General features: G+C 41.7%; 1 pseudogene; it reads right to left on the reverse strand.

The window, feature by feature from the left end:
* Positions 1–11979: 11979 nt before the first annotated feature.
* On the reverse strand, positions 11980–13381 carry LOC101589888 (annotated as a pseudogene).
* Positions 13382–13585: the final 204 nt, after the last annotated feature.

Here is a 13585-nt window from a genome sequence, read left to right on the forward strand (position 1 = left end):
TAATATTTTGACTAATATTATATATATATGAATGCTATGCAAAAAAATTTTTTTGGAAACAACCCAAATGCCCATCTGTTGAGAAATCAGTAAAAAAGATGTGGCATATTTACACAATGGAGTATAATGGTAAATAGATACAACTAGAGACCATACTCAAATGTCCAATAAATCAGACCCACGTGTGTAAACATCATATTGTCTCTCTAGTGTAAAACCTGAAATAGTAAATAAAATCCAAAAGGTACAACACCTATTGTGAAAGGGAAGGAAACTGCTCGAAGAGAAAGACTTTAGGTAGAATTTAGTGACATACAACAGCAAATCAACCTAATTCATATAGCTAGCAAGAATTCATACAATCAGAGTCAAAAATTTTGTTGTATTTGGAAGGAAGTCTTCCTTTTCTTTTTTTTGGTACACATTTGGTTTACCGTGACCAAGCAACTTGTACACTTTGAAAGGTTAAAACTGTGCATCACCTTTTCCTTTGCAGTGAAAACAAAAAAGAATTCTAAAATAAACCAACACAATTACAATAGAGAATCCTACAGGTTCCTAATGAGATCCTACAGGTTACCCTGGTTGTCCCATCAAGTGTTAGGGCTCCAGTCATTGTTAGGAGTGAATTTTATTTTAAAGGTGCCATCTTAAACTGCATGGGTGTTTTTTAACACCACGTAGCACTTGGTTATAGATTTTGTAGGTGATAATGGCAGGGACCTATTACTTTGCATGTCACTTGGTCCCCTACATTACAGTTGTGTGAAGCAATCTTAACTGTCCTGAGATGCCAACAGCAGATCTGAGTTCAGTAATACAGTCGTGCATTTGGAGCTCCAAGTTCGAGATTCCAAGCCTCCAACAACTAGTCTGACCTCTGCTTTTACCAGTTTAGAATTCCAAGTTCTTGGTTTTGACCTTGTCTCCTACCATTGTTTTGACATTCTTGTTTGGTTGTTCTATGCCACAGAATGAAATGGGGTGTCATTGAAACTGACACCTCTTTGTAGGTAAGATTTGGTCAAAGCATTTAAAAAGAAAGATCTGGGCATTTGAGGAGTGTGACTGCCAGGTACAGACACAAACAAGGACGTTTAATACGGGGTTTGTAAGCTGAGTAGTCCATGCGCTCTAAGTAGAGGAAACTACCTTATATCTAATGAAACCTCATTTGCGACAGCATAAACAATAATCATTAAACCTCAACAGGAACATAGACAAAAGTTACTTTCAACCCAGAATATTGATTATCACTTAGTCTGCAGTGAACTATGATTTGAGGGTATAGTAATATCATGAATAAGCCACTCTATGATCATTACATTACACAATTTCAAACTGGGAGACTTCAATAAATGAGAGTGAGGCTACTTCTGAAGTTGTCCTTCCCTGGGGCAATTCTGTGTTGCAGTTCTTTAGACTAAATATCAGGGGCAATGAATAACCATCTAACCTGTTCTCTTGCTCCCTCTGAGGCACAGCATTAGAGCTCCATTAGCAGGGAGCAAAGAGAAACTTGCCTAATAAAAGCTCTGTACAAGTTCCCATCCCTTTGGTGCCAAACAAGCAGAATCATTTCCTTTAGACCAATACTTTGCAGAATCAGACTACTGCGTGTGCTCTCTCTCCTCCCCCACCCTACTCCCACTCGCTCCCTCTATTTCAATCTTTATTGTGGCTTACAAAAGCAGAGGCAGTGAGAAACCACCAAGGAAGGGGACAGCACTTGTAAGGCTAAGCCCAGGTGGCAAACAGCCCCTATAGTTGAACCAGAGCTGCAGTCCCATTGAGATCCCACGGATGAGTCCAAGGATTCCAATATCCAAGATTGGAGCTTTCTGCACTGAAAAACAACAAAGCCCTGACCATTCAAATCCTCTAAGCAGCCAAACTTGTAAGCAGAATTTTAAACACACTTTGGCAAATTTCCAAAATGTTCATTTTAAAAAATGTCCATTAATTAAATCCTTTCAGAAGATCAGCATTTCTTTTAACATTAGAGGCATGAACAACCAATGCTGCCATTAATTTGGAGTCCTTTCTCTCTGGCAGTGATGTAAATTGAAAACTAATAGTTCAAAAGACACACTAATCAGGTCAGGGGAGGAGTGAATGGTGCAGCCTCATAACCCAGCCAGAGGCTTTGTTTGGCTGTGAGTTTTTCTTTAAGGAGGAAAAAGTGGGGAAGGAAAGAGAGTATCCGTATTGTAGTTTCCAATGACACTCTGGCAAAGTTTCCAAACCATATAATATTTTTACTGGTTCCCTATATCTGAAGGCCTTTTCAAATTACTGTAGCCCCATTTTCATTTTTTTCTTTTAAGTGACAATACTTCTGTGTGTACACTCACTGTGTATTTATCTGTGTAGAAAGTTGGATGAGTCTCCAGCACTTGAATCTTGTTTATGTAACTTGCCCTGTCATTGAATTCTAGAACTGGTAGCTTTGTATCTTGCACTTTGTCATTCAGATTTTCTGCTTTCCAGTGAAGTAAATTGTGTTGTTGGCCCAGGAATTCTTTTACACAAGAAGTACCTTGAAAATGTTTTATACTTTTTAAAAAAAGAACTAATTCCTTCCTCTATCCCAACACTAACTGCCTGTGTCCTAGGTGGTGGCCAGTGCCCAGTAAAGAGAAAAGGGAGCCTTAATAATATTAGAAAGGAAGCTAACGGTACGTAATGAACTCCCCCCACTACAGTTCGGAGGCCTGTAAACTATTTTCACAATCACTTAAAACAATGTGTCATTAATTAAACCCTTAGACTGCTTTTCTGAGCATCCATCAAATCACAATATCACCTAGTGTTTTATGCTCAGGAAATGCCTGGTGGCCTCATAATTAGCAAGCCAGTAAATTAAATCCTTCCAGAAGACTGGCTTCTGCTTGAGCATCGCTGAGATCTTTTTAATGTGCCTCTGTGAGGCACAATCATTAAAGACGATTAATGTCTTTTTCAAGGAAAAGTAGAGATTGGGGGAAGGTACAGGAATTGCTACAATTTATAGTCTAAGAGCTCATTGAAACATCAGATGTGAAAATTAATGTTGATTTCCAAGATATGACTGAGTCACTTGGCCTTAAAATTAACATCACTTAAAAAAAAATTAACATCACTTATAAATCGCCTATTTCTTTCTTTTTTTTTTTTTTTTTTTTTTTTGGCGGAACCAGGGATTGAACTCAGGCTCTTGCACTTGCCAGGGAAGCGCTTATTCCACTGAGCCATCTCCCCAGCCCCAATCACCTATTTCTTCACCTTATTATGAAAATGGTATTTGTTTATTTTGTTTCATTTTTAAAAGAATTTTTAATTTGCATACATTTGTAGTACGTAATGTTTACATTCCTCATAGGCAATCAGTACATGTACATAGCACATCTTAAGTCCTTTCTTGAAAGTTCCCTTTTACTTCCTCCCTGGCCTTCTATCCATCTCTTCATTTTGGGGATACACGTTTGCAATAAATGTTTGCATTCCTTGTGTGAAATTGGTCCATGTGCTCAACACATGGACCAATTCCTTTTCTCATTCCCTTCCTCTTCTTGATCCTCTTTCCCTTTGACAAAAACCTATCTCCTTGCCTCCTATTATCTATCTTTTATTTTGTTCTTTAGTTTTGCTGTAAGTTTCCCATATAAGAGAAGTTGTATAATATTTAAGTTCATGTGTCTGATTTATTTCAATTAACATATGGATATGCCCATTTTCCTTCAAATGACTCAAATTTATCCTTCTTTATAGCCAAGTAGTGCTCCATTATCTTTAAAAAAAAAGCCTTTTCTTTACCCATTTCTTTGCTGATAGACATATAGGCTGCTTCCAAGATTTAGCTACTATAAATCGCGCTAGTGTAAACATGTTTATGCATATGTCACTGTAATAGCCAATGTTTTCTTTTCTAAATTTGAGGTATCTTCAAGGCTTAGGATATGTGGCTACATGTAAGCCATGTTTCAACAAGTGATCATTATTCCCATTCCTACTCATCAGGAGAGCTCTTCAGTCTTCTTTCACATGTCATGAGCTCAGGCATATGGCATGAGATCAAGTCTCTGTCTTGGCCGCTTTGAGACTGCGTCACAAACCGAGAAGCATCTGTGACTGGTCACAGTTCCCTAGTGCAGCCTCCTACCAGTGGTGCATAAGTCTTCCCACAGCATGTGCACCACCCATTTGACACTCCTACCACTGAAGAGTGCTCCTGCTGTCATTTAGCCTGGTTATGGGAAGGAAGAGAGGAGCCCGGTGACCCTCAGTGAGAAAGGCAGCCTGCAGGGTGACTGTGTCCTGCAGCTGCATGCCAGGCTGCCTTCCAGCTCTGCAGGATGCACAGCCTCCCATACACACCCAGGGTAGACTGCAGATCATAGGGCATCACTCACTCTGTATTGAGCATTTTTGCACCCCTAGAGATTATAACTTGGCTACAACTAGCATTGGTCTCTCCTGTTGGGCAGAGTTCACAAAACACTTAGGGGCAGCTGACTTCCCTAGGGGCCTACAGTGAGTACACAATTTATGATCCATACCATGAGATGTCTGTGAGGCACAAGGGATTAGAATTGATATTATGCTGGGACAGTATCCCAGGACTCCCTCGGAACCTAGCAGATGCACTGTCTTCTCTACTTCCAACTGATGTAAGTGCACCATTCTTCATGCCCTACATCTTTAGCTGTGGCCTACAGTGGGCTGGTGTCACTGAACACCCAAGCTATCAGCTGTGTAAACTTGAAGAAGGAACCTGTTGGGGAAATCACATTGAAGGGTAGAAAGCTGGGTATTAACACTAAGATCTCCCATACTCAATCAAGCATCAATTCCTGTTGACTCTAAATCCTAAAGATCACTCTGGTCCCTTTGCGTCCTTCTGTCTATTATTGTCACCTTGGTCACCACCTTTTTCCTTCCCCTCAATGCCCCAATGGCCTCCTAAACATTTTCCTTCTCAGACCTTGTCCTTTACCCATCAAATCTCTGGACATCAGACAGCAATTTTTCTGAAACCAATGTCTTGCCTTATTCTGGGCAGAGGGAATCCAGAAGTGAATGAACAAGACACAGTCGCTGCAAGCTACTTACTTACCTTCTTGCAGCAGGGATGGACGTGGACAAGAAAATTAATAAACAATCATTTTGGACTTTGACACAAGCTATGGAGGTAACAAGGGCCTGACAGGGAGAAAGGCTGATGGGAGGCTATTCATAAGAATGTGCTGGGGAGCCCAGTGATGTCTGAGGTAAAAAGGGTGAGGCAACACAGCTCTGCTGGAAACCAGAGGTAGGGCATCCCAGGCAGTGGGACAAGAAACATCAAACACCTTAAAAACATTGCACATAGATGTTTTCAAGAGGCAGAAGGTGAGGCCTGAGTATCTATCACGCAGTGATCGGGAGGCTGAGGGGTTTGCAGTGCAGCTGGAGGACAGGCAGCACCAGGCGCTCTGCTGCCTTGTAGCCCAAACAGTTTAGATTTTTGTCATGAAAGCAATGCAAGGCCATTAAGAAGTATTAAGCAGGAGAGCCAATTGAACCAGTTATCTTTATTTTTAAAGCCAATGCTTTTTTCTGTGGGAAAAATAGACTGTTGGTAGAGAAACATTTATTAGAAGCCTGAAGTCCTTTCAGATGAGATGTTTATGGGAATGTGGAGAAGATTTTCAAATTTTACCTTGTTTATGGCATTTGTAACTACTTAAATAATCTTGTAATTAACCTTATATCTTCCAGCTATATACCACTCTCCTCTCATTATCCTCTTGAATGTCACTTTTATTTCTTTTACTGCTTGTTAAAGTGTTATCTTTTGAAAGTCAGACTTTTGATTTGTGGTTTTTGTTCGAGTAGCTTTGTGCATGTATTTAAACCAACTGACTGTGAGCTACTACAATTGAGTGTTGACATTCTATAAATGCTTAGGAGTCTGAAAGAATTTCTGACACTGGTTTTCATCAAGTGCAGAGCATCATGAATATGTAAACCCACAGTTACCTACAGCTTAATTCTGTCCCTATGGTGCAGTGTCTTTTTTATTACTGACATGACAAGTAATGTGTTAAAATTTGAGGTATATAATCAAGCGTTTCAATATAAAGGGACCCAATACTCTTCAGCCTGGTGAAGTGACATGCATGTAATCATGCTGGATAGACATGAATGTGGATGTCAATATAGATATAAAGATTTGGACATAGATATAGATAGTCATATATCTCCATTCTTGCATATTCTGTTATGCAAATCACTGCCATGAGGGGTGGGGCATAATTGATTCTCAAGGCTATAAAACTACTGAGATCTTGCTTACATCCTACCCAGACCTATATTCTTTTATACCTGCCTGTTCTCTCAGAAGAGTAGTGGCAGTTAGGACTCTGCTGATGGACCTGTGCAAAAGTCAAGCCCTTACTTGTTTGCAGAGCTATGTCTTTCTGTACTGTCTTGAAATGTCACCGTGTGTGAGGGAGACACATGCAATTCAGATGTGTCCAGGCTAGCTTTCAGAATGCTGGCCACCGGAAGTCTGCAGGAGGAAATATCTTCTTGATTAAATTCTCCAAGGCTGACACTGTTTGCTGTTGAGCCTGCTGAATGATTTCACATGTGCTTTTTGCAGAGTCAGAATTCTTTAGTGATGTACAGGACAGTTAATTTTCTTGGCAGCGTGAAGTTCTTTTGGCCACCACAGTGGGGAAACTATTTTAATTGTGTGAATAATGGGCAATGTAATTTAGGAGAAGACATGTGTTACCTCTTGGTCACTTAAAACACATTTTTAGGTCAAATAATTAGGACCTGAGGAAAAGATTGCACCATCACTGAATGAATTTCAGATCTTTCTGAGGGTTTTGCTTCCACCTGCCAGCTTTCTTCCTAATGAACAACACCAAGATAGAATTGTAAAAGATTTTAACGCTCCCCTATCCAAATTTCATCTTTTGGTGAGTGTATTATTTTGGCTCAGTCTAATTATCTTCTTCAACTATGTTTTTTCTGGGCATGACCCAGGGGAAAATATTGTAAAAAATGAAAGCCATGATCCAGACCCACCCAGAATGACTTTATTTTCCACATTCAACAGTGACGCTGCTTTGAGAACTCACAGCCAGTCTGAGGTAAGTCCAATGTTGTCTTTGTTTCTGGCTCATAATTTCCCAGGGGCCCTTTACTTTTGTGCTTAGTTTGAAGCTCAGCATTTTTCCGGCAATTAGGGCCCTGAGTGAGAAGTATAATTGCAGACCAAGGATAACTACTCATGTTTTCATTAGCTGTAGAAATCTTGACTGATTTTATGAATTGAGGATGAGAAAGATATCTTTCATTGTGCAGGTTCTACACTTCGCCTCTGGTACCCCACATCCCTTCACTAGATTTTCACAGATGCTGCCTGTGTTCTCTTATCCCCACATGGATCCTCTGGGAGGAGCGCTCAACAGAAATTGATGGGTTTCTGGAAACATGGCATTTTTCACTGCCAAAGCCTGATGAGTCCTGAGCAAATGGGGACACATTCATTGCCTGATAGCCATCCTATCACTAGCCATCCTACCAGTGGCCCAAAGCAGCATGGGCATTCATCTCTGTCCTTTGGGCCGGCAGTATAGTGGCTTTGCTGGTCTCAAAGGGGTGCCGTGAATGGCTGCTTGGCTGGGGACAGAGGAACGAGAAGGTCCCTGGCCTCAGCAGGTATGTCTGGGCCTCATCCTCCATGTGGCCATTTTGTCTAGGCCTTTTCACTGCCATGAGGTGTCCCAGGGTTACAAAAAGATGAAAGTGAAAGCTCCGGGGCCCCTTGAAATGGTGCTCAGAAGTTGCTTCCACCCCACTAAGGGCCAGTTCAACTCAAAACAGGGGAAAATAAATGTGCTTTTTGGTGGAAGGAGCTTCACAGAATGGCCATTTTTCATTTAGTATAACCAACAATCTGAGAACCAACAAAGATAAGTAACTGTTCTAAGCCCACATAGCTCCTCAGTGGCCTTGAACCTTGATCTTCATGTCTGAAAAACCAACCGTCTGGTGCCATAATGCTTCCAGAAGGGGAATAATGGCTTCATCCATCTCAGCATCACTGGGTATGTTTCTGCTATTCCAGGGTGGGGTAGAGGAAATAGAGGTAGAAAAGAAAGAAGAGACAGAGAATTAGGAACCTGGGATACCTGAGTGGTCCCAAACCATAAGAATTTGTCCGAACTGTGTTGAGAACGTAATTCATACTTGTTCAATTCTGTAAGATGTTTGGGCTCTGGCTGGCTTCATCCATCCTTGAGTACAACCTTATTCCCCAAAGCAAGCTTTTGCGATGCCTCACCTTCTTGGTACTGATGTTTCTGATATGTTCTTCTGTGCTGGCTTTCTTGTCTCTCTCTTCATAGATATTTTTGTAACCTTTCATAGTTAACAGTTTAAGAGGTAGGCTTTTTTCCCCCTGTATTTAGGGAAGTGTCCACAGGGTGTTCAGGGTTTTACTACCTAGACCTGACTCGTAGTGATCCTCTTGTTTACAGCCTCTCAAGTGCTAGGATTATATGTGTGCCACCACACCCAGTCTCAATTGCTGTCTCAGTGCATCCCTGTGGCCAGGCCAGCATGGCAGGCTCAGGGATCGAACTCCCAGGTGCTGCACTCTGCCTAAGCAGGTGCTTTAATCTGCAGAGCTATTTGGCCGGCCCTTAAGAGGTAGTTGATCGAAATTACTTGCTTTTAAAATGAGGGAGTCCCCAAGATGCTTTCAGGAAATTCCAAAATTAAAACTATTAAAGTGAGACAACATTGGCTTTTCTCCACTTAGTCCCTGAAGCATTAGAGGGAGTTTCTCAGAAGCTACATCATGTTCACTAAGCAACAGGTTGTGGCAGAAGCAGATATGAACACTACACTACTCTTTAAATAATTTTATAGAGAATCAAATAGCAATGAGACACTTTCAAAACTGATTAGCAGGAGTGTTTCTATAATTAATACATTGCATATTGTTATCTTCTTAGTGGTCATTCATAGTACAAAATGCTGACATGCTATCCTGTCCAAACACTATTAGTACAAATTTTTCTTCTCATTGAATTAAGAGAAAGTAGCTGTATATCTATCCTAACTATTTTGTATATACAGATACAAAATGGCAATTCATTTGTATCCCTTTTTTTAGTTTAGTTTTGTCAGAAAAGGGTATTCCATTGTCATTTAAATATTATAGGTGTGTGAATTCAGCAAAATAATACAATATAGTCCAGTAGTCTATAATAGTAGTGGGTTGTCCGCAGGATGGGCAATGTCCAAAGTTGTTGACCTCAGCCCTTTACAGCCCAGCATACCAACATGGCTTCACCCCTTATGCCTCATTTTTATACCTTTCTGCTGGATGGTTAAGACCAAGATAAAGTAAGACCTATATAACAAGAAATATAACTTTTACATCTGATAAGGTCAGTCAAGCCCTCAGAATAGGTCAAGCAGACAAAAAATTAGCAAAGAAGTAGTAGAACTGAAACAGAGCTTGGAACAAATGGACTTAGTGGACATATACAGAGTGTTCCACCCAACAACAGCTGAATATACATTTTTTTTCCAACTGCACATGGGTCATTTTCTAAAATAGACCACATACTGGTCCATAGGTCATGCTTAAGTATACATTATTTTTTATTAAGAAAGACATTAAAGATTTGTAAAAGCAGACCTGGGGTATAAGTCAGTGGTAAAATCTCACCTACCATAGGTGAGGCCCTAAGTTGGATCCCAGCAATATAAAAAAGGCAGAAAATATTTGAAAAAAAATATAAAGCAATATAATATTCTTTCTTGTTTATAGAAAATTTAATTTTCATTCAAATAGCAATTATGTAGACTTGTAGAAGTTTGTTGTCATTTTTAAATGAATTCATATATACATTTTTAAAGTTCCTAATGTGTTGGATATCTATTAATAACTTCACATAAATTAAAGTTCTTTCAGGTCCTCAATAACTCGATAGGGTTCAGAAAGTACAAGCAGTTGAGAGTGACCCTCATCCTCATCTTCCCAACTGCCACTATGTAATCCCCAATTGCACTTAAGCTGTTTCTCACAGGCTCACTCCATCCCGAGAGCATGGCCTGCTCCTCAGTATCATGGGTCACACAACTGGGGTGCTAGGGTTTCAAACTAGCCTATGCAACTCCGGAATTAAATAACCTCCTTCCAAGTGATGTAACTGTGGGTCTTCTAAATAGAGAGACAGTGAGAGGTTAACCAGGATCTCTGACCGCATGACTGTCTGGGGGCCCAGGCAGGCAGAACCATGACTTTCTGCCAGTCTGTCCCATGAATAGCCCAGGAAGCATAATCACTCTTCAAATTCTGTCTCATGGAAAAGGAATTCTTTCCAATTCAAGTGATGTTCAGAGCGTAGTGGGGTTTTGTTTCCCTTATAAGAAGTATTTTTAATAGCTCATTATGCAAACTACTCAGCACTCAATGAGGAAAAAGCATTTGTTTGCCTAATTATCACATCCTAAACTGCAAAAACACATGTTTATTGCCTTCACCAAATTTCCCAATTAGTTTACAGATCAACCAGTAATTTGGTAGTCTGGGTCACATTTGTAACAGTAAAGAAACAATTGCTACAGTGTACTGAGCACTTATGTGGCAAGTGCTGAGAGGGGCACTTTTGAGATTTTACAATTATAGTCTTTCTGCATCCTCAGAAGAATCCTCCAGGCAGACAGGTGTTATCCACCCCCCTGCAGATAAGGAGATACAGATGGGCAAAGGTAAATCTACTTGCCTGTGGTCACCCAACTATTACTTGGGTGCTAGTCAAGGATAGAACTCAGGTCTGGGTAGTGTCTAGAATCCTGCCCCTAATCATTGTGTTGTGCCAGCCTCTCAATGTCAAGGTCAACCTGGCTATGGAAAGGAGTTTTCCTGAACATTCTTAAAGTAGCACAGATCAGTTAGGAAACAGGTGCTACTTTACCTTCAGAGATTTCTCAACGATGCAACCAAATTACATGATAAAAAACAGATACAATTCCTTAACTTCATTCTGAGCCCTTTACTCACACCAAGCCTTATCTGGATGTGGGAATGCACACCTGTGACCCCAGCGCTCTGGAAGGTTAAAGCAGGAGGACTAAGAGAGAATCCAGACTGGGCAACTTAGTGACTTAGTGAGACTGTCTCAAAAAAAAAAAAAAAAAATTAAAAAAGAGCTAGCAGTAGCTCAGTGTGAAGTCCATTGGTTTAATCCCTGGTATGCCCTTCCCCAAAAAAGTATAGAGAGGAAGGCATCTGCACCCATGTTTACAGCAGCACAATTTGTCATAGCTAAATCTTGGAAACAACCCCAATGCCCATCAATCGAGGAATGAATTAAAAAGATGTGGTATTTTTGCACAATAGAGTATTACCCAGCTATAAAGAAAGATAAACTCAAGGCTTTCATAAATGGATGCAACTAGAGACCATACTGGTAAGTGAAATAAATCAGACCTGCATGTGCAAACATCGTATTGTCTCCCTAGCACAAGAACTTGAAAGAACAAATAAAATTTGAAAGATATAATAGATAGTATGAAAGAGAAAGAATCTGTTCAAATGTAAGAAACAACTAGGATGAGGAAAAGAACAAAAGAAAGAAGGGAGAAAAATATATTTATGTATATATACAGGATAGTTTGGATAATTATACAGCTGATTTCTGCTGGCCTATTAAAAGGAGCAGTTAATGCTTAATTTTTTTTTCCTTTTTATCTTCTTTTTAATTTCTTATAACTTTTTTTTTTCAGGTGACAAAACCAGGCTTTATTTTGGAAAAGTCAATTTAATTTTTTTTTTTTTTTTGGTGGAGGGGACAGGCAAGAAGGGGTACCCCAGGCAGCAATGTCCCCCCAAGGGTGGGCCAAGGGCTAAGCTGAGCCTCAGGTGGGTCTCTTGCTCCCAATGCTCCCTTGTACAGCTGTCTCCCCACAGGCTCTGGGGCAGCCTCAGGAGAGATGTGGGCTGGGAGAGGCTGCTGTGGCCCATTCACTTGGGCAGAACATCAGCTTCCCATTGCAGGTCTCAACGATCTTCACAACCACAACAGACTTGGTGCAGCTGAAGCCAGGGCTTTGGAGGCTCCCTAATCCAGAGCTTGTGAGGCCTCCATCGGGTGAGCTCACCATTGCTGAATAGCCCCTGGTAGTCTTCATGTGGAGGCTCAAGTTCTGCATTCCAGCCTCCAGCCTGTTCTTGCCCTCCAGCAACTTGTGGTAGGTAATGATCTCAATGTCCAGGGTCAGCTTGATGTTCATGAGCTCCTGGTACTCGCGCAGCTGCCGGGCCACGTCCTGCTTGGCCTTCTTCAGGGCAGCCTCCAGCTGGCATCCTTAATGGTCATCTCCCCACACTGCTTGGCATCAGTGATGGCAGCCTCCAGGGATTCTCTCTGGCCTCTGAAGGCCTCAATCTCTGCCTGCAGGCAACTGATGCTGCGGTTCATCTCAGAGATCTTGGACTTCATGCAGCGGAGGTCATCCCCATGCTTCCCAGCCAGAGTCTGCAACTCTTCATACTTGATCTGGTATGTGCTCTTGGCCTCGGCCCAGCTGCGGTTGGTGATCTCCTTGTACTGGGCCTTGATCTCGGCGATGATGCCGTCCAGGACATCACCACAGATGTGTCCGAGATCTGAGACTGCAGCTCACACATCTCTTCATACAGCTGCCTGAGGAAGTCGATCTTCTCAGTCAGCCTTTCCAGGCATGACTTGAGCTCCACTTTGTTCATGTAAGCTTCATCCACATCCTTCTTGATGAGGACAAATTTGTTTTCCATCTCTGTATGCTTGTCGATCTCCTCTTCATATTTATTCTTGAAGTCCTCCACCACCCCCTGCATGTTGCCAAGCTCCCCCTCCAGCTTCACTTTCTCCTGATCCAGTGTGTCCAGCTGCCCCCGGAGGTTGTTGATGTAGCTTTCGAGCATGATGTCCATGTTACTCTGGGATATCTTCTGCTACTGCAGGAGCATTCACTCGGTCTCCAGCAGCTTATTCTGCTGCTCCAAAAACCGAACCTTGTCGATGGAGGAGGTGAACTTGTTGTTGAGGTTCTTGATCTGTTCCTTCTCCTGAATACGCATGGCCTGAATATTGGTTTAGGGGGTTCAGCAGGCTCTGGTTCACCTGGACAGCTGTGATGCTCCCCACACCACCAGCCCTGCCATTGCCACCCAGCCCCAGGCCACCCTGGAAGCTGTCACTGCTGCCCATTTGGAGAAGCTGGAGGAGCTGGTGCAGGAAGCAGGCCCGCTGGTGTAGGAAAGGCTGCTGAAGGCCCAGGGTCCAGAGGTGGACACCTTGTAGGGCTTCTTGGTCACCCTTATGGACGTGGTAGAGGCTGGCATGAAGGCAGGTGAACTGAAGATGGAGACTCAAGAAGGAGCCTGGCAGCTACTCTGGATGGTCTCTTATAACGTCTTAAACCAATTTTGCAGATTTATATCCAGTAATCTAAGCAACTTATTTGAAGATAACATTATGCAATACAACAGCCATGGTCAAATCCCTATGATACTGATTAGTGACATTCTGTATCACTTCTAATGTCT

Source organism: Octodon degus, unplaced genomic scaffold (assembly GCF_000260255.1).
Source record: "Octodon degus isolate 3935 unplaced genomic scaffold, OctDeg1.0 scaffold00185, whole genome shotgun sequence".
NCBI lineage: Eukaryota > Metazoa > Chordata > Mammalia > Rodentia > Octodontidae > Octodon > Octodon degus.